This window comes from Ursus arctos, unplaced genomic scaffold (assembly GCF_023065955.2).
Source record: "Ursus arctos isolate Adak ecotype North America unplaced genomic scaffold, UrsArc2.0 scaffold_11, whole genome shotgun sequence".
NCBI lineage: Eukaryota > Metazoa > Chordata > Mammalia > Carnivora > Ursidae > Ursus > Ursus arctos.
In genome coordinates, this window is record NW_026622775.1 from 29,663,917 (window position 1) to 29,686,557 (window position 22,641).

Genomic DNA, 22,641 nt, shown 5'->3' on the forward strand with positions numbered 1-22,641 from the left:
TTAATGCTATTCTGCCTTGCTACTGAAACTAAGATTTCAAAAGCCACCAATACTTTTTAGAAACCAAAAATACTATATTGGAAATAGCAAGTAAGGATAAGCTGCTGCTAGAGATATAAGTTGGTACAAACTTTCAGGAAGGCAGTGTGGCATTATATATCAAGAGTCTAAAAGAGGTTCGTAATTCTGACCCAGGAGTTTCATTTCCTGGGCCTAGCCTGAGGAAATAAGACATTCAATGGATTGTTCCATTAAAAATGCATTTAAAAAATTTTAACGCACTGTAAAATAGTGAAAATATAAACATGCCAAGATTTAAATATATATTTCTTCCATCAATATGACTCAAACCCTGTAGTACATGTGAATGTATGTATATGTAATATACTGTATGCATGGGTATACACACACATTTCAGACATACTCATCAGCATTTCTCAAGTCTTTAAGATTAAGCAGGTATTAATAAGCAGAATAAAAAACTGAGTAAGGATAGATAGGCTAGGATGGTAGACAAATCATATTAGAGCATAGAAGAGCAAATTCATATTCTGCTAATAACATTACAGAAAGATATCTCCTACATCAAAGTTGCTGCTATATCCTAGCAGGAGGAAAAAAGATAAATAGGTAACTCTTACTGAAATAAAAGCCACTATGCTAAATGCTTTACGTTCACTTTTTTCGCATATTCCTCTTTATATATTACTATTGCACTCATCTTATAGATGTGCAATCTAAGGTTCCTGGACCAATGTCACAGAGTTAATAGGAGGCAGGTCCAGGCTTTGAACCCAAGCACTGACTCCAGAGCTCTTACCCTCAACACAACCCAAGCACCAAAGTAACAAGGCCTTTTTATGTGCTATAATGCATTTAGTACCTATCCATTTTCTTGTCTGAAAAAAAAATTTTTTTTTGAGAGAGAGCGCATGAGCAGGAGAGGGGCAGAGAGAGAGGGAGAAGGAGAATCTGAAGAAGGCTCCACGTCAGCACAGAGCTCAATCTCACAAGATCATGACCTGAGTCAAAATCAAGATTCAGATGCTTAGCTGACTGAGCCACCCAGGTACCCCTGACAATTCTTTTATATTCCTCCCTTCAAAATGTGGAACCTAATACCCTTCTCCCTTTGAGTGTGGGCCGGACTTAAAGACTCACTTCTAACAAATAGTTTAAAGCTGAAGTGATGGGGTGGGACTTCAGAAACTGTTGGATCTCTTCCTTTTGGGTCACTCTCCGGGGAAGCCAACTGCCATGTCATGGGTACACTCAAGTAACAGTGGAGAGGCCCCTTAGGCAAGAAACAACAGCATCTTGCCAATAATCCTGTGTCTGCGCTAACTAGAAGACAGACCCTCCAGCCCTAGTCAAGCTTTCAGAGGACTGCAGCCTCACGATGACCCTAAGCTAGAACCCAAGTAAGCTACTCCCCAATCCTTAACCATAAAAACTACAATATAAGAAATAGTTGCTGTTTTACACTGCTAAATGTGGGGTAATTTGTTAATCAGCAAAAGAAAATACAGAAGGAAGGCATTTAAACTCTCGACTTGTCTCATTTCAGAGCTTAGATTTTAAAAAACGGTAAAGTTTACAAACGACTTCAACTTTCAACTAGAGTATCCTGAGCAGTTCTTTCCATGTCTTAATTCTTTATAGTCCTGGCATCAACTCGTTCATCCTCCAACCTCTCCATTTTGAAAATAAGTCTTTATAATATAATCATTATCATTAAAGTCTAATATAACAAAAAATAGATACCCTTGGTTTTTTTAATGATTTTATGGTTCCATAGTAACCAAAATGGAAAACATTCTTAAGAGATATTGTTTTCAATACCATATAAGTTGCAAATGTTTTTTAGATTACCCAGATGATTTCACTTGTGCTTTCCATTTATCTAGTATATGGAATCATAAAATGTTACTGATTGGAAAGGAACCTAGAGACCACATCACCTAGAGGTTTTCAAAAAATAAAGAACCTGAATATCATAATCTCTCTTCCTATCATAAATTAGATATATTACATTTTAAAAACCAAATATATAATTGTGTGCTCTGTTAATAAAAACAAAAGGCACAGGCTTTAAAGTTTAAAAAAATTACAGGCTGTAATCTAAGGGAGTGGACATCCTATGCATTAATGTTATCTTCCTATAATTCAGGAGAAGGATGCCAATTTCCTATTTTAGTAATAATAGCTCTCTACCAATGGGAGAGTTATTTGAGAATCACCAATTTAGTCCAATGCCCTCACATTTTACACATGAGGGAACTGAGGCCCCAAGAAATTAAATAATTTGATCAGTCACACAGTATCTTATGATTTCAAGGTCAAAAATTCTACAAAACAATCTTCTATAAAACTTAGAAGTTATAAAACAGATAAGAAGTTAAATCCATTTTACTACTACTGCAGAAACTATAAGTTGCAAAATGATTGATGTTTTGGTTTTTCAGTGTCAAAAGCTAAAGCAATGGTTAATGTCTTTCTGACAAATTAAGAAAAAAAATGAAAAAAATTTTGAGCAGTGAATGGTGGGAGAACAGTAAGAGGAGGCCAAATGGTCTAAGCTTTTCTGATACAACTGAACTAATAACAAAATTCAGAGCTGGGGTGTGATGTGTTGGACATGTTTAGGAGAAAAAAAAAGTCAAGAAAACAAAGCTATAAGAAAAATATGAGAAAGAAAGAAAGAAAGAAAGAAAGAAAGAAAGAAAGAAAGAAAGAAGAAAGAAAAAAATATGCCTATCAAGAACAAATTGGAAATCAAGTGATTTAGGACCATTAAGTAAAGCTTGGTTCATCAGCCTTGGAAGATAGACTATAAGATGTAGAAGTAGAATCTGTGGATTTACAGAGAAAAGATGAATTATTTCACATGTTTTATGCTACTGTTTTATTACCTATTTGTAGTTTTTTTATACTACTGACTTGTTTTATTTAATCAGGTTTTATAAAGTGTTATTAAAATGAAGGTGTTTGAATCCATAGTCACATATTCATTCATGTATTCAACAAATAATTATCTAGCAATTACTTTGAGCAAGTTTCTGTCATAGGCATCTATTTTTATACCTGGTAGCACTAAGTTATATAACAAAAGATAAAAATTAAGCCTTCCTAATGCACACACAACTCCCACTAAGGGTGAAATCCTTAGAGACGGTATGATGTATGAAACTGATTATATACAAAATCAGGGAATAGTGGGTATATACTACATTTTGGACTACCACCCAGGAAAGTTAAATTACTTATATGTATAAAAGCCTTCATAAAGCATAGATTTTTAATGAGGGGTTCACAAAGGCAAAATTTTGTTAGTACTCTGCATTTTTCTAAAGAGAAGGGCCATGGCTTGTTTTAGATTCTCAAAGAGATCCATGACTCCTAAAAGTTATTTTATCATAAGTTATCTTGCCATATGCATTTATGGACTAAAAAACTCTACAGTGAGTAAGGATTCAGTATGTACCATTTTTAAGATTGACAGTTTGGGAGTGCCTGGGCGGCTCAGTCAGTTAAGTGTCCAACTCCTGGTTTCGGCTCAGGTCATGATCTCTTGGTAGTGAGATCGAGCCCCAAGCTGAGCAAGCCCCAGTCGAGCTCTGCACTCAGAGCAGAATCAGCTTCAGATTCTCTCTCCCTCCCCACCCCACCCCCTCACACTCTTCCTCTCTTTCTAATAAATAAATAAATAAATAAATAAATAAATAAATAAATAAATAAAATCTTAAAAAAAAAACAAACCCTGATGGTTTGGTTTAGATTCATGTCTTCTGCATTTTACTTATTAAGTTATTCCTGGGCCAGACTCTCCTTGAGCTTGTTGATTCTTCACTCTGTGGTTTACCCTAGGTGACACACTGCTTCTGATTCTTAGCAGCCATTCCTAGAAGACTGTCAACTGATACCGTAGCTAGTATTTTCTTATGGATATTAGACAAACAACTCTTTCCAAATAGCATTTATTAAGTACCCATATGTACATGATATCCTGCAAAATGAGTTTAAGTAGTTAACAATATCTATATTTTAGATAACATTTATGACAAGTGATTTCAAGGGCTTGGGTTTTTATTATCATTAGAGAATATGTAGTATCTTGAATACTTTGGAAATTTTTTTTTCAATTCTTATGGAACTTTGTAAGAGCTAATACATGATACGCATTTAGCATGTTTATGAAAAATTTACAATGGAGTTCTCAACTAAACTATATTACAACTTTACGTCAAATTTTATTTTGATTGATTCCTAAAGGAATATTCAGATTAACTAATTTATTCCCCTCTTACAATATAGCTTCTGCACTCTACTAACCAAAAAGTTCCTCAGAGGTCAACACTGAGCATTTAATTGCCAAACCCAGCCACCTCCTCTTAGTCTTCATCTGACTCTACTTCTCTGAACAAATAATATTATCAACCACCCCTTACTGAAATCCTTCCCTTCAGTTGATTTTCATGAGAATAAACTGTCTGGCTTTGTTTTTTTCCTATTTGTTTCTTTTCAGTTGATTTCATCCACTTCCACACAACCCTTAAATGCGGTGTTCTCCCAAAGTGTGATCGTTAACCACCTTCTCTCTTCATTCTTCACTCTCTCAAGAATAATATTCATTATCCATTCACTACCAGGGTTTTCAATATTATTTCTGTACTGATTCAAAAATCAGTATCTCCAGGCTTGACTTAAAATTTTTTTAGATCTAGGTTCTAATTTCCAGTTATATGGCAAACATCTTTATTTGGCTAACCCACTGGTACCTAAAGGTCTTTTATCTACAAATCTCCTTTGTTTTCTCTATCAATAACATTACCATCATTCCAGGCTACAAATCTGAGTCACCTATGATCCTAGTTTAGGAACTCATCTATTATACTTTTTTTTTTTTAAAGATTTTATCCATCCATTTGAGAGAGAGATAGCAAGAGAAAGCACGAGCCAGGGGCGGGGGGGTGGGTTAAGGGGCGCAGCGGCAGGGAGAGGGAGAAGCAGGCTCCTGCTGAGCAGGGAGCCCACCACAGGGCTGGATCCCCGGGTCCCGACCTGAGCCAGACACTCAACCACCTGAGCCACCCAGGAGCCCCTATTATACAATTTTTGAGGGAGATTTAAAACATACATGAAATTATAAAAAATAATGTAATAGTCACCTTCCTAACACCCAGAACCAACAACTGTTAACATTTCGTTATTTGTGCCTAAAAGTGTTTTTGCCCCTAAGAAATACCACATTACAACAGGGGAAGATAATCTTTGAATACTACCCCCAGTTTTCATTCACCATTCCATCTCTCCAAAGAAACCACTATCATAAGTTTTATGCATATTCTTCAATTTTTCACACTTTCGTGTTTTTGTGTATGTATATACTTACAAGTGTGTGTGTGTATCTCAGAATAATATATATACTATTATTTTTGCATGCTTTGGGTACATAAATGACGTTATTCTACATATGCCATTCTAAAATTTCCTTTTCTGCATTCAAGATTTACATTCTATCCATGTTGGTATAAATAAATATAGTTATGCTTTTTAGATGCTACACATTATTCCAGTGCATGAATGTACCCCACTTTATTCATCAAATTATCTACTGGTCGGCAAATAAATGTATTTCCACTTTTTACTTTTAGGAACAATGCTGCAAAAAATTCCTCTCCATGTTTTCTTAAACATGTATGCTACAGTGTCTCCACAGTATATAATAGAAATTTTTACATACAAATAGAATTTTTATATAATAGAATAAGTGCATTTTTAATTTTATATGTTACTCTCCAAAGTAGCTGTGCAAGTCCAAAATTCTACCAGTGATGTGTTAAGAGTATCCACTTTTCTCAAATTCTTGTCAGTACAAGATAAAATCAGACTTTAAAATTTCTGCCATCTGTTGGGTGACAAGAAAACCATCATTGTTGTATTAATTTGCATATCCTTAATAAGTGCTGAGGATACTTTTTCATATACTTACTGGCTATTAATATTTCCCTTATAAACTGCCTAGTCATATCCTTTGTCATTTTTCTATGATCCTTTTGTCTTATTCATGTGTAGAATGCTAACTTATTCTAGATAATAATTCAGGTATGTGTTGCAGATATCTTCTGCTAGCCTGCTGTTTGACTTAATTTGGTCGGTCTATAGCATCATTTGTCCTACAAAAATTTTAGGTTTTGATGTAGTCAAATTAATATGTGTTTTACCTTACAATGTATGGTAAATAGTCCCTGGAATAAAAAGGAAATCATAGAGGAATTAAGAAATATTTAGAAATGAATTATAATTAAAATATATGTCAAATAGGTGTGACACAGCTAAATCAGAACTTAAGAGGTCAGGGGATGAAAAAGTTTAACAATAAACAAGCTAAGCATTCAATTCATAAAGATGGACAAATCAACAGAACAAAATTAAAGAAATAGAGGGGAAGAAATAATAAGGAATAGGAAAAATGAAATAGAGAACAATAATTTTTTTTTAAAGAGAGGGAGGCAGGCGAGGGAGAGAGAGAATCTTAAGCAGGCTCCACACCCAGCACAGAGCCCAATGCAGGCTGGATCTCACAACTCTGAGATCGTCAAGAGTCGGATGCTTAACCAACCAAGCCACCCAGGTGCCCTGAGAAGAATAATTTTTAAAAATAGTGCAGATTCAGAAAACCAAAAGATGATTTTGAAAAGATTAATAAAACAGACTTCGACAAGAGCTATCAAGAAAAGAAAGTGCAAATATAAAATAAAAGGGGAGAAATAACCACAGATACAATAGATATAAAAATAATCAGTATTATGAACAATTATATCTTAAGTAAGTTTAAATGTGGATGAAATGTATAATTATGTAAATTATATAAAGAAAAAAATGGGTAGTAAGTAATAAAGAAATTATATGTAGTCCAAAACCTCCTCTCCATATTACTTATGAAATGTCCTGAACTTAAAAGAAAACAAAGCAAAATGATGAGCAACATGTATTTTTAAATGCAAGGAGAGTTCAACATCTGAGAATCCATCAATTAACTGGCTACACTAATAGGCTAAAGGAGAAAAATTATGACCTATCAAAAAATGCAGAAAAAGCATCTGATAAGACTTCATACTTAAGTACAACTTAACACAAAAACAAAACCAAAGGCATAGATGAGAATTCTTTATATATACTAAAACCTACAACAAACATTAAACTTCAGGTTGAAACTTGAGATACACTCCCTTCAAGATTAGGAACAAAACAGGGATGCCAATTAGTATCACTGCTCTTCATCACATTGGAGTTCTTGACCAACATTATAAGAAAAGAAAAAGATGTAAGATAACCAGAAAGAAGAGAGAAGGACTAAGTTGTATCAGGTGAAGTCCTCCGAGACCAGTAAGCTCCCAGTTGATCCACAGATGACCACAAATAGGGAAGTAAGCCCAGCCCTCTCAGCAGACCCACACAGATAACCCGCAGTCTCAGGAAAATCAATAACTAGTTCTTGTTTCAAGCCAATAAATTGGGGGAGGGTTTATATGCAACAATAGCTGACACAAGTAAGGAGTGACGGGTATCCATTACTGGGCAACTATAAAGGTAAAATGTGATGGATATCAATCACGCAGTATTGTGCAGCAATTAGCAGCAACATATTAGATATATACAAAGCAATATGCATGGATATTAAGAGCACTAGTTACTAAAAAAGTAGGAAACAGTAAGATACATAGTGCCATTTATATAAATCTTAAATATATACAACAGCATATACATAACATGTTAAAAATATGCATTAATCAAATTAAATTTGATGCTTATGAGCAAGGGAGATGTGACTTTATAAATAAAGAGGATAGAAAGGAATAAATCAATTGAAAAAATAAGAGAGTGTGAAATAAGGATCTATACCTTTCTCTCTGTAAAAAGTCAACTATCTTAATATAATTTATTAAATAATCTGTCCTTTCCCACTGACTTATAAATCTATATCTATTACATACCAGGTAAAAATACATGCTTACTCTGTTCCTGGGGTCTCTATTCTATCCTAATAAACTATCTGTCTGTGGGCCAATAACACATTTGAAATTTTTCTAAGGCCATAGAATCATCCCTTACAGGCAGGAAGGCAAGCACCCTATACTTTGTTCTTTTGCAGAATTGTCCAGACTATTTTTGGATCTCTAAGAGTTTATCAAATTCCTCCAAAAACAAGTCCTCTTGAGATTTTGATTGGAATTGTACTGAATTTATAGATTAATTGGGGAAGAATCAACAGTTTTACCTTGTCCATCTTTCCATGTGTGTTTGTGGGTTAAAGATTAAAGGACTTAAATGGTTTGGGTCTACTTCCTCTTAAGTAAGTTGTATACCCCTTCACTTATTTATGCTCCTCAATAAAGTTAAATTCTTATTTTCATAAACGTATTATATATTATTATTGGATTTATTCCTAGATACCGGTTTAAGTTTTTTTACTATTATGAATGGGATCTTTTTTCATTTTTATTTTTTATTTTAAAATTTTTATTATTGAAGTATAGCTGACATACAATGTTACATTAGTCTCAGGTGTAAAACATAATGATTCAACAATTCTATATGTTACTCAGTGCTCACCAGGATAAGTGTCATCATCATTTGTCACCAGATAATGTTTTTACGATATTATTGACTATATTTTCTGTGCTGTACTTACCATCCTCATGACTTCTTTATTTTATAACTGGAGATCTCTACCTTTTGATCTCCTTCACCTCCTTTGCCTATCCCCCCACCTCCCTCTCCTCTGGCAACCAACACTTTGTTCTCTGTATTTATGGATCTGTTTCTGGGTAGTGTTTGTTTTTTTTAGATTCCACATATAAAAGTAAAACCGTATGATATTTGTCTTTCTCTGTCTGACTTATTTCACTTAGCATATTAGACTCTCTTGGTCCGTCCATGCTGTCACAAATGGCAAGATTTGATTCTGTTTTTATGGCTGAGTAGTATTCCTGTGTGTGTGTGTGTGTGTGTGTGTGTGTGTGTGTACGTGCATGCGTGTGTGCACACCATATCTTCTTTATGATTTTCTGATTATTGTTCTTGTGTAAAGCAACCCTGATGAACCCTCTAGGCAGGTTTAAAATCTATATAGTTTCTTAAAATTTATGTGTTAATTAAACCACTTGTAAATACCAATTTTGTGTCTTCCCTTCTGATCTTCATACCTTTTATTTCTTTTTATTACTTGCATTTGCTAGAACCCCCAGAAATATGTTTATTAGTAAACATGATAGCTGGCATCCTGTTTCCCTATTAATCATATTTGCCACAAATTTTTAATATAGACACCTTATCAAGTCCCAATCCAGATTAAGAGTCTCAGAAGATGGTGAATTTTAACAAATGCTTTTTGGGTCTATTGGGATGATTATATGGTTTTCTCTTTTAATCTATTCATGTGGCAAATTATATTAACAGATTTTCTAATAGCCTTCTTTGCCTTCCTAGTATGTATTTAGTCATTATATGTTTTTTAACCAGTGCTAGATTTACTATTATTTATTTAGAATATTTGTAGCTATGATCATACATAAATTCAGCAAGAAACTTGCTCAGTCCATTTTAAAGTTAAGGTTTACTATCTCCATAAAATGAGTTGGAAAGCTTTCCCTCTTTTACTGTTTCCATAATAGGGCTTATGTGTCCCTTGAAATTTTAGTAATAGGCCTGGGTCTGATGGGTTTTATTTGAATGAGGGAATGCATATGTAAAATTAAAGAACTTAAAAGGTTGACTTGAACGTTTTCTATTTCTTCTTGAGTCAATTGTGCATGTATATATATATATACACACACACTTACATATACATATATAATATATACATATATAATTTTAATTTTCCATAGGTCTTCAAATTCCTTGGCAACAGGTTGTTCATAGTATTTTCTTATGATTTTCAAACTCTATTCTATTGGTTATATTTTTTGTTCTTCACAGTGTTCATTTTTCTTTGATCCATTTTTACAGAGGTTCGTCCATTTTTTAAACTTTAAGGTTTTATTAATTATCTATTTTCTTTTCTATTTCATTAATGTTTACTTTTTTATCTTTATAATTTCTTTTCTTCTACTTAATTTGGATTTATTTTGTTGGTCCTTTATTACCATCTAGATGAACATATGCTCATTATAGCAATCTTTCATATTTTCCAATAAATGCATTTAAAGCTACTAAATTTTCCAGTGGGTTCTACTTAAATCACATCTCAAATTTTTATATGCAATGCTTTCATTGTTATTAGTTGCAAATATTTTCTAATTTTCATTTTCTCTTCCATCCATTAGTGAGCCAATATAAAGTATTTTGATTTTCACCTCATTGATTTCTAATTTTATTGTATTATGATGAAATGATATATTTTGAATGATACAGATTTCTGGACATTGTTGAAATTCCTCTATGACCTAGTACACAGTTAAAAGCTGACCTATATATAACCGAAAAAAGTGTACAGGGTTGTATTTTATTAGTTTAGGTACAATGTTTCATATATCTCTAGTTTATGAAGATTGTCAGTGCTGTGGTTCAATTCTTTGATCCCATTTTAATTTTTTAATCTGCTTCATTTTTCAATTTTGGCAGAGGTATGTTAACATCTCATTGTTTCGTAGGCATGTCCACTACTCATTGCAATTTTAAAAGTTTATGCTTTAAATGATATTTCAAAGCTATGTTGTTAGATGCATATAAGTTTATGATAATTATATTTTCTGGGTTGTTCCTTTTAGCAGTTTAAAGAGTCTCTGTCCCAATTAAAAATTCTTACCCTAAATTCTATTTTATTACACCAGCTTTCTTTGGTTAGTATTTTTCAGATGAATAAATTGATCTATCCTTTTTATATCATTTTGTTTTGTGTATCTTTTAAAAATAATACAGACTCATGTTAAGATCACAATAGATTATTTTAATATAATTTCTGGTGTTTTGAACTTATTTCTACTATCTTGATTTATGATTCGTGTTTCCATTTTTTTTCTCCTCTGTTGCCTTTTGTTGGATTGGCCAAGTTTAGTTTATTCCCTACCCCCAACTTAGTATTTTGGAAGCTATCCCTTCTATTTCTATTATTTAAGTATGTTCTAGTTGCTTAAAATAAATGTCCTTTTCACTTCTCATCTTCTCCAGATCACATTTCACACAGTTCCTAACTATTTTATTCAAGGGCCACCACAATCTGGTTCCACTCTATCTTTCTAGCCTTACCTCTCTCTACCATATGCCTCTACAAAGCCTAATCTCTAGTTAAACTATATTGCTTGTCAATCTCTAAATAAAATAGAAAGTTCCTGGCATTCTGTCCTGGTTCATGACATCTTCTCATTCACTCACTCATTCAATCAACAAATAATTTACCGAAAACTTATTTGGTGCCTAGCTCTAGCTAATACCAGTACATGCAAAGGATAAGGTCTTTGGTTTTATGAAGCATCATCTGGAAACATTAAATAAACATAAATAGAATAGAATAGAACATCATGAATACATGAATTCAGGTAAGTTAACTGGTGGTAACTGGCTCCCATCTTCCACTCTACCCTCAAACAACCATCACTGGAATACACAACTACCCACCAGGTGGCACCAAACCACAGCCGGACCTTAGACTGACTGGGATGTCTTAGTCTGAGTCCTGGAACCCCTTCGACACACATCTTCCTCCGTACACCTTGTCTTGGGTCATTTTATTAAACTCACAATAATGCCATATTTTATGTGATCTGAGGTTTTTGGAATTATTTACCACCTCATGGTGGGAGTTTAATATATCACAAGTTGTAGGTGCTAACAAAAAAAGAAAAATGGGGGGCTAAGACAAAATAACAGAACAGTCCTAATTGAGATTGATGAGTATCAGCTAAAGGCAATCTCTCTGAGAAAGTGACATTTAAACTGAGATCTAAAGGATGACCAGGAGTAAGAAACTGAAAAACCGGAAAGCAAACAGTATATGTAAGCACCCTGTGAAGGTAAAGTTTGGATTCATGGAAATGCAAAACGACAACAGTGTGTGTGTGTGTGTGTGTGTGTGTGTGTACTGGGGTGAGAGGGGTGCTATATAATTCATCAGAGTATAATGCTTCAGAGATTGGACCCTGGAGCCCTACTTACTATCTGAATTTAAATCCTTGCGCCACCACTTAAATAGCTATCTAGTCTTGGAAAAGTTATTCAGCCCAGGGTTGTTAAGAATATTAAAATATTAATATGTGAAGCCCTAAGAACTATTCCTGGCAATATAGTAAAGAGATTTTAAATGTTAGGATTTTGTTCTTGTTGCTATTATTGTTATTGTTTCTAGATGAGTGAGAGGAGCCAAATTATTCAATGTCTTGAAGGCCATGTTAAAAATTCTGAATATTATCCTAAGTGCAATTAGAACCCACTGAAAGGTTTTAGGGAAGGGAGTATAATGATTAAATTTATAAGTACATTTTTTAAAATCACTTTGGTTACTATGTAAAGCATAGATTGCTTAGAGTGAAAGGGAGAAAGGCCAAAAATGAAAACGAGAAGTTAGAAGGCCAATGGCCATGACAGTTACTCATATAATAAAAAATAAGTACAGATTGGTCGAGGCTATTAGCAATGAAGATGGAAAGAAACTGGTAGATTCAAGATATATTTTGGAGGCAAACTGACATGATTTGGTATTGAACTAGGAGGTAACGGAGAAGGTATAAATGATGACTTCACCACCAGAAAATCCTTCACTACTGGACAAAGATTCTTTGTCTACCAAACTTTAGTTAGGCTCCTGAACCTTCTCGTAGGTCCATCTGTGTACTTCCTTGTAAAATTCCATTTTAGCAAGAACTCTAAGTCAGTTTAGCTAGTCAGTTCAGAATCCCCCATCCTCTGTATCTGATCACTCTCCATATTTGAGAGGTTCCTCATCCCCTCCCACCCCCAGCTGATGTGTGATCATCCTGGCCTGTCTTCAGCAAGAATCTGTTTAGCCAAAGCCCCCAACCCTCCAGTTCTTGATATTTCCTCTCAGTAGTTTTCCATCCACTGACCCCCATCCTACTCCTTGGCTATAAATTCCCACTTGATTATACTGTATTCAGAGCTGAGCCCACTCTCTCTCCCTCACTGCAAAACCCCATCACAGTGGTCTCTATCCCTATCATAATAGCTCTCCCTTGAATTTAGTCTTCCTTACAGTGCTTTAACAAGTGTCATTGAATTTTTTTTTTCTGTAACACTTTTCAAATGAAATTTTATTCTCCCAGGCTCAGCTAAACCATGAACTTTCCATTAAATAACTAACAGCTCCCTCCCCTCATTCTCACAACACTGATTTTTTTGACCCTTAGGTTATAAAAAGTCATTTTCTTACATATTTTCCCAATAAAGACCAAGCTCCTTTACAGTTACGGTCATATCTAATTTCTTGTTCTAGCCCCCCACACACACACACACAAATGCTCTGCGTACCACAGGCAGTCTCAGGTAACCCCACAAATGGTCTCAGAGCCAGGGCAACTCCTCATGCTCTTTTACTTCCTTCCTTTAAGAAGTGTAAGAATTCAGCCCGCTTTCTGCTCCTTTCAGCTATTCATTCTATCTTTTGGAATTTTGTTTCCCCTAAGACTAGTTGCAGAATTAAACTAATCTCTCATTAACTTCCCCATTTCTTGGGACCCCCCAAAACAAGTATACAGGGAGTCTTTCTGTTAAAGTGCTTGCTATTAATTACTATTGAAAAACAGAAGGTGACAAAATTAATGTAGGACTTTATGTTCTTTGTGGTTTCAAATCTATAGTTTCTGACTCCCTTTGTGAGATGGCAAGCTGAACGCACTGGCTTCTACCCTTGACTTTTACTCCCAAGGATGAGTTTCCCAAACGTTCTTTCTTTTTTTGTGAAGGCCTCTCCTCCCAGAATATAGGACTGCAGACATATACATATAACCCATATATACAACCCAGACATAATAATTGGTGTCTTCTTGTCTCAAGTAGATAACTGGCACTTCTGAGTGTCTCCTAAATAGGCATATAATGGTAGCAAAGAAATTAAAAACAAATGTGATTCTGCCAACCTCATTTTTTTCAAACTAAATAGCTAAAACTTAATGTTGTAAGTCCAAATAGATGTTAACTGTAGAACAATGTCTCTAGAAAAGAAAGAAAAAAAAAAAGGATTTTCAAGTTTGTTCAAGAAAGCAAATGTCAGAAAGAAATCAGCACCTTTCGATTTCTTTTTCCTCTTGGACCAAATCCTTGATTTCCTCTTGAAAAGAATTTTTTCATTCTAACTTATTATTCTAAATATTTATTTTCTAAGAATTAAGTAGCAGGAAAAAAGGTGATAAAGAAGAAAAAGGATTCAGATTTTCCTACAAGTCTTGTCAAATGTCATGCACAATAAGAAGTACCTTCTTGCTAAGTTAGAGACATAGCTTTTTTTTTTTCCTGATGTAAAACTTTCTAGAATGATCTTTTGCAAGGTCATCTAGTAATAAGAAAATGTCTCCCAAGTTCTGGCTAACAAAGAATTCATTTTGTTCAAATATGTTCTTAAAAATTAAGTAATAATAGGGGCGCCTGGGTGGCACAGCGGTTAAGCGTCTGCCTTCATCTCAGGGCGTGATCCTGGCCTTATGGGATCGAGCCCCACATCAGGCTCCTCCGCTATGAGCCTGCTTCTTCCTCTCCCACTCCCCCTGCTTGTGTTCCCTCTCTCGCTGGCTGTCTCTGTCTCTGTCGAATAAATAAATAAAATCTTTTTAAAAAAATTAAGTAATAATACTAAAATAATAAATAAGTTATCCTGGAGGATAACTACCTATTATCACCACCCTCTAATATAAAACATATGAAAAATATTTTCAGATAATTTAAAATTGCTCATTCAAGTAGCATAGTATCTTGGCTGATTTACAAAGTGAAAAGAGGGACACCTGGGTGGCTCAGTCGGTTAGGCAACCAACTCTTGGTTTCAGCTGAGGTCATGATTTCATGGGTAGTGAGATCAAGCCCCGCATGGGGCGCCTCGCTCAGCAGGGAATCTGCTTGAAAGATTCCCTCCCCCTCTACCTCCCCCACACTCACGCAAGCTCTCTCTCTCTCTCAAATAAATAAATAAATAAATAAGCCTTTAAAAAACAAAGTGAAAAGAAATCAAACATCTAATTATGATCAAACACTGACCTTAACTAGGAGAATATGGGTTATCTGTTATAAAAACTGGCACTCTGTCTTAATAATGCCTAAGTGAAAGAGAGGAAATGGGTGACATTCTTTCTTCCCTGATACACTAAACGAAAAAAATTATAGAAACATAAAAAATTTTAAAAATAACAAGTAGTCCTATCTCATTTCCTAATCCCACTCCCAAGTTGTAACTAGGCACTGCAAACAGGTTGTGTTTCTTGCATTGTCCCAATTTTTTTGTGAATGGGAAAAAGAAGTCACTCATGAGTTTCATGGTACCATTTCCACACATAAAAAAATTAAAACGGTGACATTTAGAAATGCTGAATTCCATTTGACTTGTTCTTCTGCCCTTAAACCCAGAGACCTTAACTGTCAACTATACCCTTATGATGAAATTTAAAATGACCTACCACGTGGCAATAATGCAATCTGTAACTTTTAAATTAGCTACTATACTTGGCAATTCTTTGCCTTTCTCACCTTTCCCCAACCCTCCTACTACATAGTATTATTTCCTTGAATGCTTGTTTTTCTCAACCTACTTGGTAAGCTTCTTTGAGGCCAGGCCCCATGTTTTATTCAACTTTGAATCACTTATTCCCTAGGAGCCATGACGCTGTTTGTAAATAATAAGTACTTTGTACATGATAAATATTAAGTTTACCAGTATCTCAACTGTACTCAATACCTCTCACGTGAAGGAAGAAGAGGGAGAATTTATCTGCTGCTTCAAATGTTTGAAAAGAAATGGTCTTAGCTTAACTGCAAATATTAACTCTAAAGAACAATTTCAGGAGGTGTAATTTATGTGATCTGATCTGTGACAGAGCAATTTTACAATTTGGCAAATTTATATGCTTTCTCTGCTAGATTCTAAGCACTACGAATGTAGGTATGTCGCCTGTCTTGTCTACTCCTCTAGCCCAGGCCTAAAATAGTGCTTGGCATATAGTAGATGCTCAGTGAATATTTATTGATGAATTAATTAACAGTAATTCATTACATCATCTCATACAAACCTAAAAGAATTTTAGTATCTTTCCACCCCCAATAACAATCTTTTATGATGGATATAACACAATATTATAAGAAGCTACTGTATTAACCGGGTTTCATGATGGCAGAAGCTCTGTGCTATCATTCCCAGTAGTCTAGGTAATGGTTCTCAAAGTATGATCCATGGGCCAACAGCATCAGCATCACCTGGGGACTTGTTAAAGATGTGAATTCTCAAGTCCCAGCCCAGATCCACTGGATCAGGAATTCTGGAGGTAAGGCTAGCAATCTGTATTTTAACAAGTGCTCCAGATGATTCTGATACATGGTCAAGTTTGAGAATCAGTGACCACAGAAATTTTTGTCATGGAAAAAGAGGGATCTCAAAACACAAACAGGTCATAAAATATTAAATGAGGCTTTAAAGAAATATAATAAATGTTCAAATATTAGAGTGTCTTAGGATAAATTATATTAGGTCAATCAATTAAGGGACATAAAAAATTACCACTACATAGTTGAGGGCCTTTTTTTTTTCCTTAGCAGGGATCATAAAAGTGTATTAAATAAGCAACACTGAAAATGGCTTTCAGATCCCTACTATGAGTTATTAGGAAAAAAAAGAACAGCAGTAGGGCAGAATATAGAGCAGGAAAGTATGAGAAATAGGTGAATGACAGTTAAAATAATATATGGATGAGAGCTCGAAAAATTGTTTTTTAGATTGTAACTGAAATTAATTCTAAATAAAGACACAAATCACAGTAGTTTTGTCAATATCTATGACTTCATAACCAATAGAAATCATAAATATTTTCATATTATAGTTGTTACAGATACCACAAAATATAATTTATGGTCATCACTACTTTGAAATTATAGGCATAAATTAGCCACTAGCTCTCATTATTTAATGTATTATTAAAGAAGCATATGCATTAAGACATCACAATTAAAAATAGTCTAAAAGCTATGTTTCAATGTATTTGGTTCTTTGTAATCCTATTGTATTTCATATATTTTAAAAAATTGTTGTGAGAGGGCCCATAGGCTGAATTCACCAATGATCAAAGAGGCCCATGACACAAAAAGATGAAAAAGCACTACAAAAGTTAACAGCTGTGTTGAAAATGTTCTTGACCTCCTTTAAACGATGCCCTTTCATGAACCTAAGAAAACTCATAGGCCTCTTTCCCAGTTTACAAAAGGGCATGGAGGATGCATAAGGGACAATGACTCCTCCTGAAACAGAATTGTACCAAGGCACCAGGTTTGAATTCTGAAAGGAAAGGCTAGCCGTGCAACCACCTTAATCTCTATAATTTTTAGCTTAGTTTGGGCAACGGGCATACCTATAGCTCAGATCTATTGAGACAGACAATTTAGTGGAAGGTGAATAAAAATAGTTAACTACCTATTAGGGAGCTCTGAATGAGAAGCTAAGGAGTTCAGACTTTATTTTAGGTAACGCTTTGCTTGTCTTGTTCTACTTTTCATTTACAGTACTATTTGGGAAACAACTAAATTTGTTAAGAAACATACTTTGTTTAAAGGGGCGCCTGGGTGGCACAGCGGTTAAGCGTCTGCCTTCGGCTCAGGGCGTGATCCCGGCGTTATGGGATCGAGCCCCACATCAGGCTCCTCCGCTATGAGCCTGCTTCTTCCTCTCCCACTCCCCCTGCTTGTGTTCCCTCTCTCACTGGCTGTCTCTATCTCTGTCAAATAAATAAATAAAATCTTCAAAAAAAAAAAAGAAACATACTTTGTTTAAAACTCTTAAAAGGCTTCCCATCGTCCTTTAGATAAGGCCCAATAAACAGACACAAACCTTACAAAGTCCTCAGCAATAAGACTTTTTTACCTCTTTAGCTTCATTTTTATCCCCTTTTCTTTTCATAATCCATATTCTAGCCATACTGAAGTCCCTTCTACAATTCAAATAGGCCCTGTTCTCCTTCCTCCAGACTTCCAACCCTGATATACTCTGCTTGGCTAATTACTTCAAACCCTCTAAATCTGTTCAAATGTTACTTCCTCAGGGAGGCGTTCTCTGCCCTCCCAGGCATTCCCCAGCTGTATACTCCCTAAACCTTTCATTAATCCTATCATAATGCTCATCACATTTGATTATAATAACGTGTTTAATTGTTCATTTCTTCACATAGCTGAAAGCCTGGTGAAAACAAAGACAGGGTCTTGTTTACCCCAAGACAGCGGGCTCGGAGCCTGACATGCTGCAGCCCTCAGTAAGAGCTGGTACAGGATGAATGGATAGATAATTTGCCTAGACATATGTTCTAAGCATTCTTACATTTAAGAACCTTCAGCTATCCCTACTTGGCAACACTTATAGCCTTATGTGCTCATTTAAAATTCTATATAATTCATATTTAGCCCCCTTCTCTGTCTAAATGATTAAAAATTTGGGGGGCCTGGGTGGCTCAGTAGGTTGGATATCTGCCTTTGGCTCAGGTCTTGATCCCAGGGTGCTGGGATCGAGTCCTACGACCGGATCCTTGCTCAGCGGAGAGCCTGCTTCTCCCTCTGCCTGCCTCTCCTCCTGCTTCTGCTCTCTCTGTCAAATAAGTAAATAAAAATCTTTTTAAAAAATAAACGAATAAAAATGTATTACTTAGACACATTGTTATATAGTGAAATTGAAAGTTAACTAGTGTTTTAAAAACTAAAAAGTCTGGGGCGCCTGGGTGGCTCAGTTAGTTGAGCAACCAACACTTGATTTCGGCTCAGGTCCTGATTTCAGGGTCATGAGATTGAGATTCTCTTTTCTCTCCCTCTCCCTCTGCCCCTCCCCCTGCTCGCATGAGAGCTCGCTCTCTCTCTCAAATAAATAAAATCTTTTTAAAAATAAAAATTAGAAATCTGAGTGCAAAGGAATGAGTGCTACTAGTTTCCAAAAGCAAATACCCTTTATTGATCTGTTCTCTAGATATACTTATTTTTCCTTATATATAAAACATGATTCTTAAAGCATACAAATACCATTTAAAATCATTCCTTTTCGTTTCTGCTGTATTAACTGACAGGGTAGTTCTTTACTTTTGGCCACTATCTTTTTCCTTCACATAACAATCTGTAAAACATATATTCAAGTGCACTAAAAATCAGTGGCTATTTTAAAGATTCCTTAAAGGATTCTGTTTCAGAATTATAGTTTAGAAAGCAGAAGCTTCATTTCATTTTCTTTTGGAACACAAAAATCTGACTGAAAAGTAACAGTTATGATAAACTCTATTGATTGAAGTAATGTGTCATATTAAAACACATTTTCATCTTCTATACTCTTCATAATTTAATACCTTATAGTTATTTTGTATACTTTCAAACAATACAGTTAAATGATTTTTCACTTAAATACCTTCTACTAAAAGACTATAAAGAACTTAGAGACCTTACTCAGCATATATATGGAATTCTACAACGATAACTCACCTCCATTTTTTATAAACCTGATATTTTAATGTCCAATTCCCAGCAAATAGGAATTTCAGGAAGATTCATAATTGCATGACACCATATTTCATTAATTCTAAGATGTACTTTTTTTCACATTTTAACATCTCTGAAATCAGGATGTATTATACAATTGATGGTATCCTAAAATTTATAATTGACAGCATTTATTACTTTTAGTGGTCTACAAAAATGCTTCTTACAATAGATGGTGTCTTAGGCTAAATGAAATATAGTTATTAAAATATTAAAAACTTTTATCTAATAATGCCTTCTAACTCATCTAAATCACGGAACAATTATAATTCAAACAGTTCTAGAATCAAAACTAAATGAACTTAAGATTCACGTTTTACCTTTTTAGAAAACTAGTGACTGGGCTAAACTAAAAAAAATAGATAATTAAAAGAAAACACTTCTTTAAAAAAAATGTAGGAAAAAGTCTAGATTTAAGAAGCAGCAATAACAGAAATGGGGGGGGAAGACTTGAAGATGTTCAGTCAGTAGTAGCTTCCAAGGAAGTGGAGGCATGAAATAGCCCTAGAGCTTAATCTATAAAAAGAAACAAACATTAGGAACATGGCAGGGTTAGCAGAGATAACAAACTATTTAGGAGGAAAGATACTGCTGTATTATTTCTCCCTTCTTAAGGAGGAATCGTCACCCTTTAAAAAAAATATGGTATAGGTAGTTGAAATAATTGTAATTAAACGTAAAATTGTAAACATTCTTAGTAAATTAAAAACCAACCTACCAGCATTGTCTTCCTTCTGGCTCAATCTGTTTCACCTTCAGGTAATCCTAGGATAGGGGCTCCTTTTCAGATCCCCAGTTTTTCATGTCGATCTTCTACCTCCCTGTGGCAACAATATTTTCTAATTAAAAGAGTCCTTTTGTGCCACAGGGAGGATTTCTGACGGTATAACAAATACAAAAGTTATCACAGCTCATAATGAAGTCAACTTAGTCTTCAGATTTTTCAAGAAAGAAATTAGTCTTCAGATTTTTCAAGAAAGAAATTTGGCTCCTGAACTTATTTTTCAAGACAGAAATCTGGTTTTATTTTTTTTTTAATTGCATTTTAAAAAGCTAAACTTTCATTTACTTAAAAAAAAAAAAGCAGTGCTTTCTTGAATTATGTAAAAATTCTTATCATTTGTCTATCTTTTCAACTAATCTCTAAACACAATTTTGTTGATCACAAAAAGAAGCTAAGTTTTCTTGATCATTTCTTTAACTATTAACACCAAATTTTTATGTTTTGATACCCGGTTAAAAAACAAAGTCCTGCTCCTAATGATCAGAAGAGAGAAGTAGGAAGCTATCAGATTGCTTTCAGCCAATGTCTGTTAGTAAAGCTTAATAAATTTACTTGTATTACATAACATAATGTTAATTTTGCTTAAAATGTATATTTTAAAAAGGCCAGCAAGAAATATAAAAAGCAATACTTGCTGTTCCCTTGCTGGTAAGGGATTATGAGTGATTGTCATTGTTAATTTTTCTTTGTAATACTTCCCAATTTCTCCAATGAGCATGTGCTGATTTAGAAGAAAAAAAATCAAATTAATTTAGGTTTAAGCACGAATGATTAAGACCTACTGTGACTTTAAGATGAAGTTAATCTAATATGATAACATTATGGTTATGATATATTTTGGATGGCCATATTTATGTTTTTGGATGACTACCTTTTTATATTTTAAATAACCCTAACGTATTCAATGCTTAGCATATTAATAAAAAAGAAAATATATTTAAGATTTTACATAGATGGTTCTTGATTATACTGCAACACTGAGGCAAAACTCAATTTATTTCAATTTGTATTTCCTATCAGTTATGTGTTAAACACTATATTATACACTATATTCAACAAAATTAAAAAGTATGGTCCCTGTCTTCGAGAGACTTACATATCCACTTAGAAAACAAAAGGAGTACATATACACACAAGAACAGTGTAAGAAAGTACGTGATCAAGTGCTTTAGTCCAGATGGTCTAATAGAGGATCAGGAAAGGGAGTGTTTAACGTAGGCCATAATCCCTGTGGAAAGTTTCGTGTAGTAGGGCCTTTAAAAAATGGATAATGCCTAATCACAGTTTTAACAGAAAACTGTATTTAAGCAAAAGCTCAGAAGCATAAATAGCACAGTCCAAGCAAGGGGCAATAAGGAAAGCAGCTAGAATACAATGTTTCAGTAGATACGAAGGGCAGATTAGGAAGGATCTACTTCTGGATGATTCCATGAGTCACTGAATTTGGCAGAGGAGTGGCTTTTGACATCTGATAAACAAAGAGCTTCAGGAGAATGATAAATGTAGGTGCCAAAGCACAGTAAGTTAAGGAAGGAATGACAAGGAAAAAGTACAGACTGAAGGTATAGAGAATTTGTTTTTTTCCCCAATGGAAATGAAAAGAAAGAGAAAAATACAACAGAGAAGTAAACAAATATTCTGTTTTAACGTATAAAAGACCTTCTCCATATTTGAAGGCATAAGGAAAGGTCCTAATGAAGTTAAGGGAATACTTATGGAGCACTTACTGCATCACAAGCACTTGCTTTTACATATTTATTTTATGTAGTCCTCACGACCTTGAATTACTAGTTTATGACAGTGAAACAGACTCTCAAAAAGTTAAACACTGACAGGAAAGTAATAAAGTAGGAATCTGAAATCATGACTAACCATCAATATTCTTCCCTTTTCTACTAAAGAAAAGTATTTAAAAGGCTTTAAAAAGAAAAAATATTAACCTCAGGAATAGGATTTTCTATCATATTTGACCACTCTTGGCTCTTCTTCATGTTCCCCAAAATGTAAACATTCCTTAAGGTTAATTCCTTAATTCTATGTCTTTTGTTCTTAATCATCAAGAGTCAAACACAGAATTTATATATCTTCTCCCTTAGAGAAATCTCTCAAATACCTTTCCTTTTGCAGAGTCCATTTATTACCAT

At 34.4% G+C, this 22,641-nt stretch overlaps 1 protein-coding gene across 10 annotated transcripts in view; it reads right to left on the reverse strand.

Moving 5' to 3' along the window:
- ELF2 (E74 like ETS transcription factor 2) overlaps window positions 1-22,641 on the reverse strand; it is a 101,881-nt gene that overhangs the window by 24,223 nt on the left and 55,017 nt on the right. Inside the window, exons 2-3 of one of the 10 annotated variants that reach the window (XM_044384324.3) lie at window positions 21,129-21,218; window positions 20,432-20,534 (exon numbers count right to left, since the gene is read on the reverse strand). The exons of 7 other annotated variants lie outside the window; for them this stretch is intronic. The gene's annotated coding sequence lies outside the window, so the exon portion shown is untranslated. Of the gene's footprint in view, window positions 1-20,431; window positions 20,555-21,128; window positions 21,219-22,641 lie in introns of those variants that run through there. 2 more of the 10 variants (XM_026499365.4, XM_057310078.1) reach the window with 2 other exon arrangements.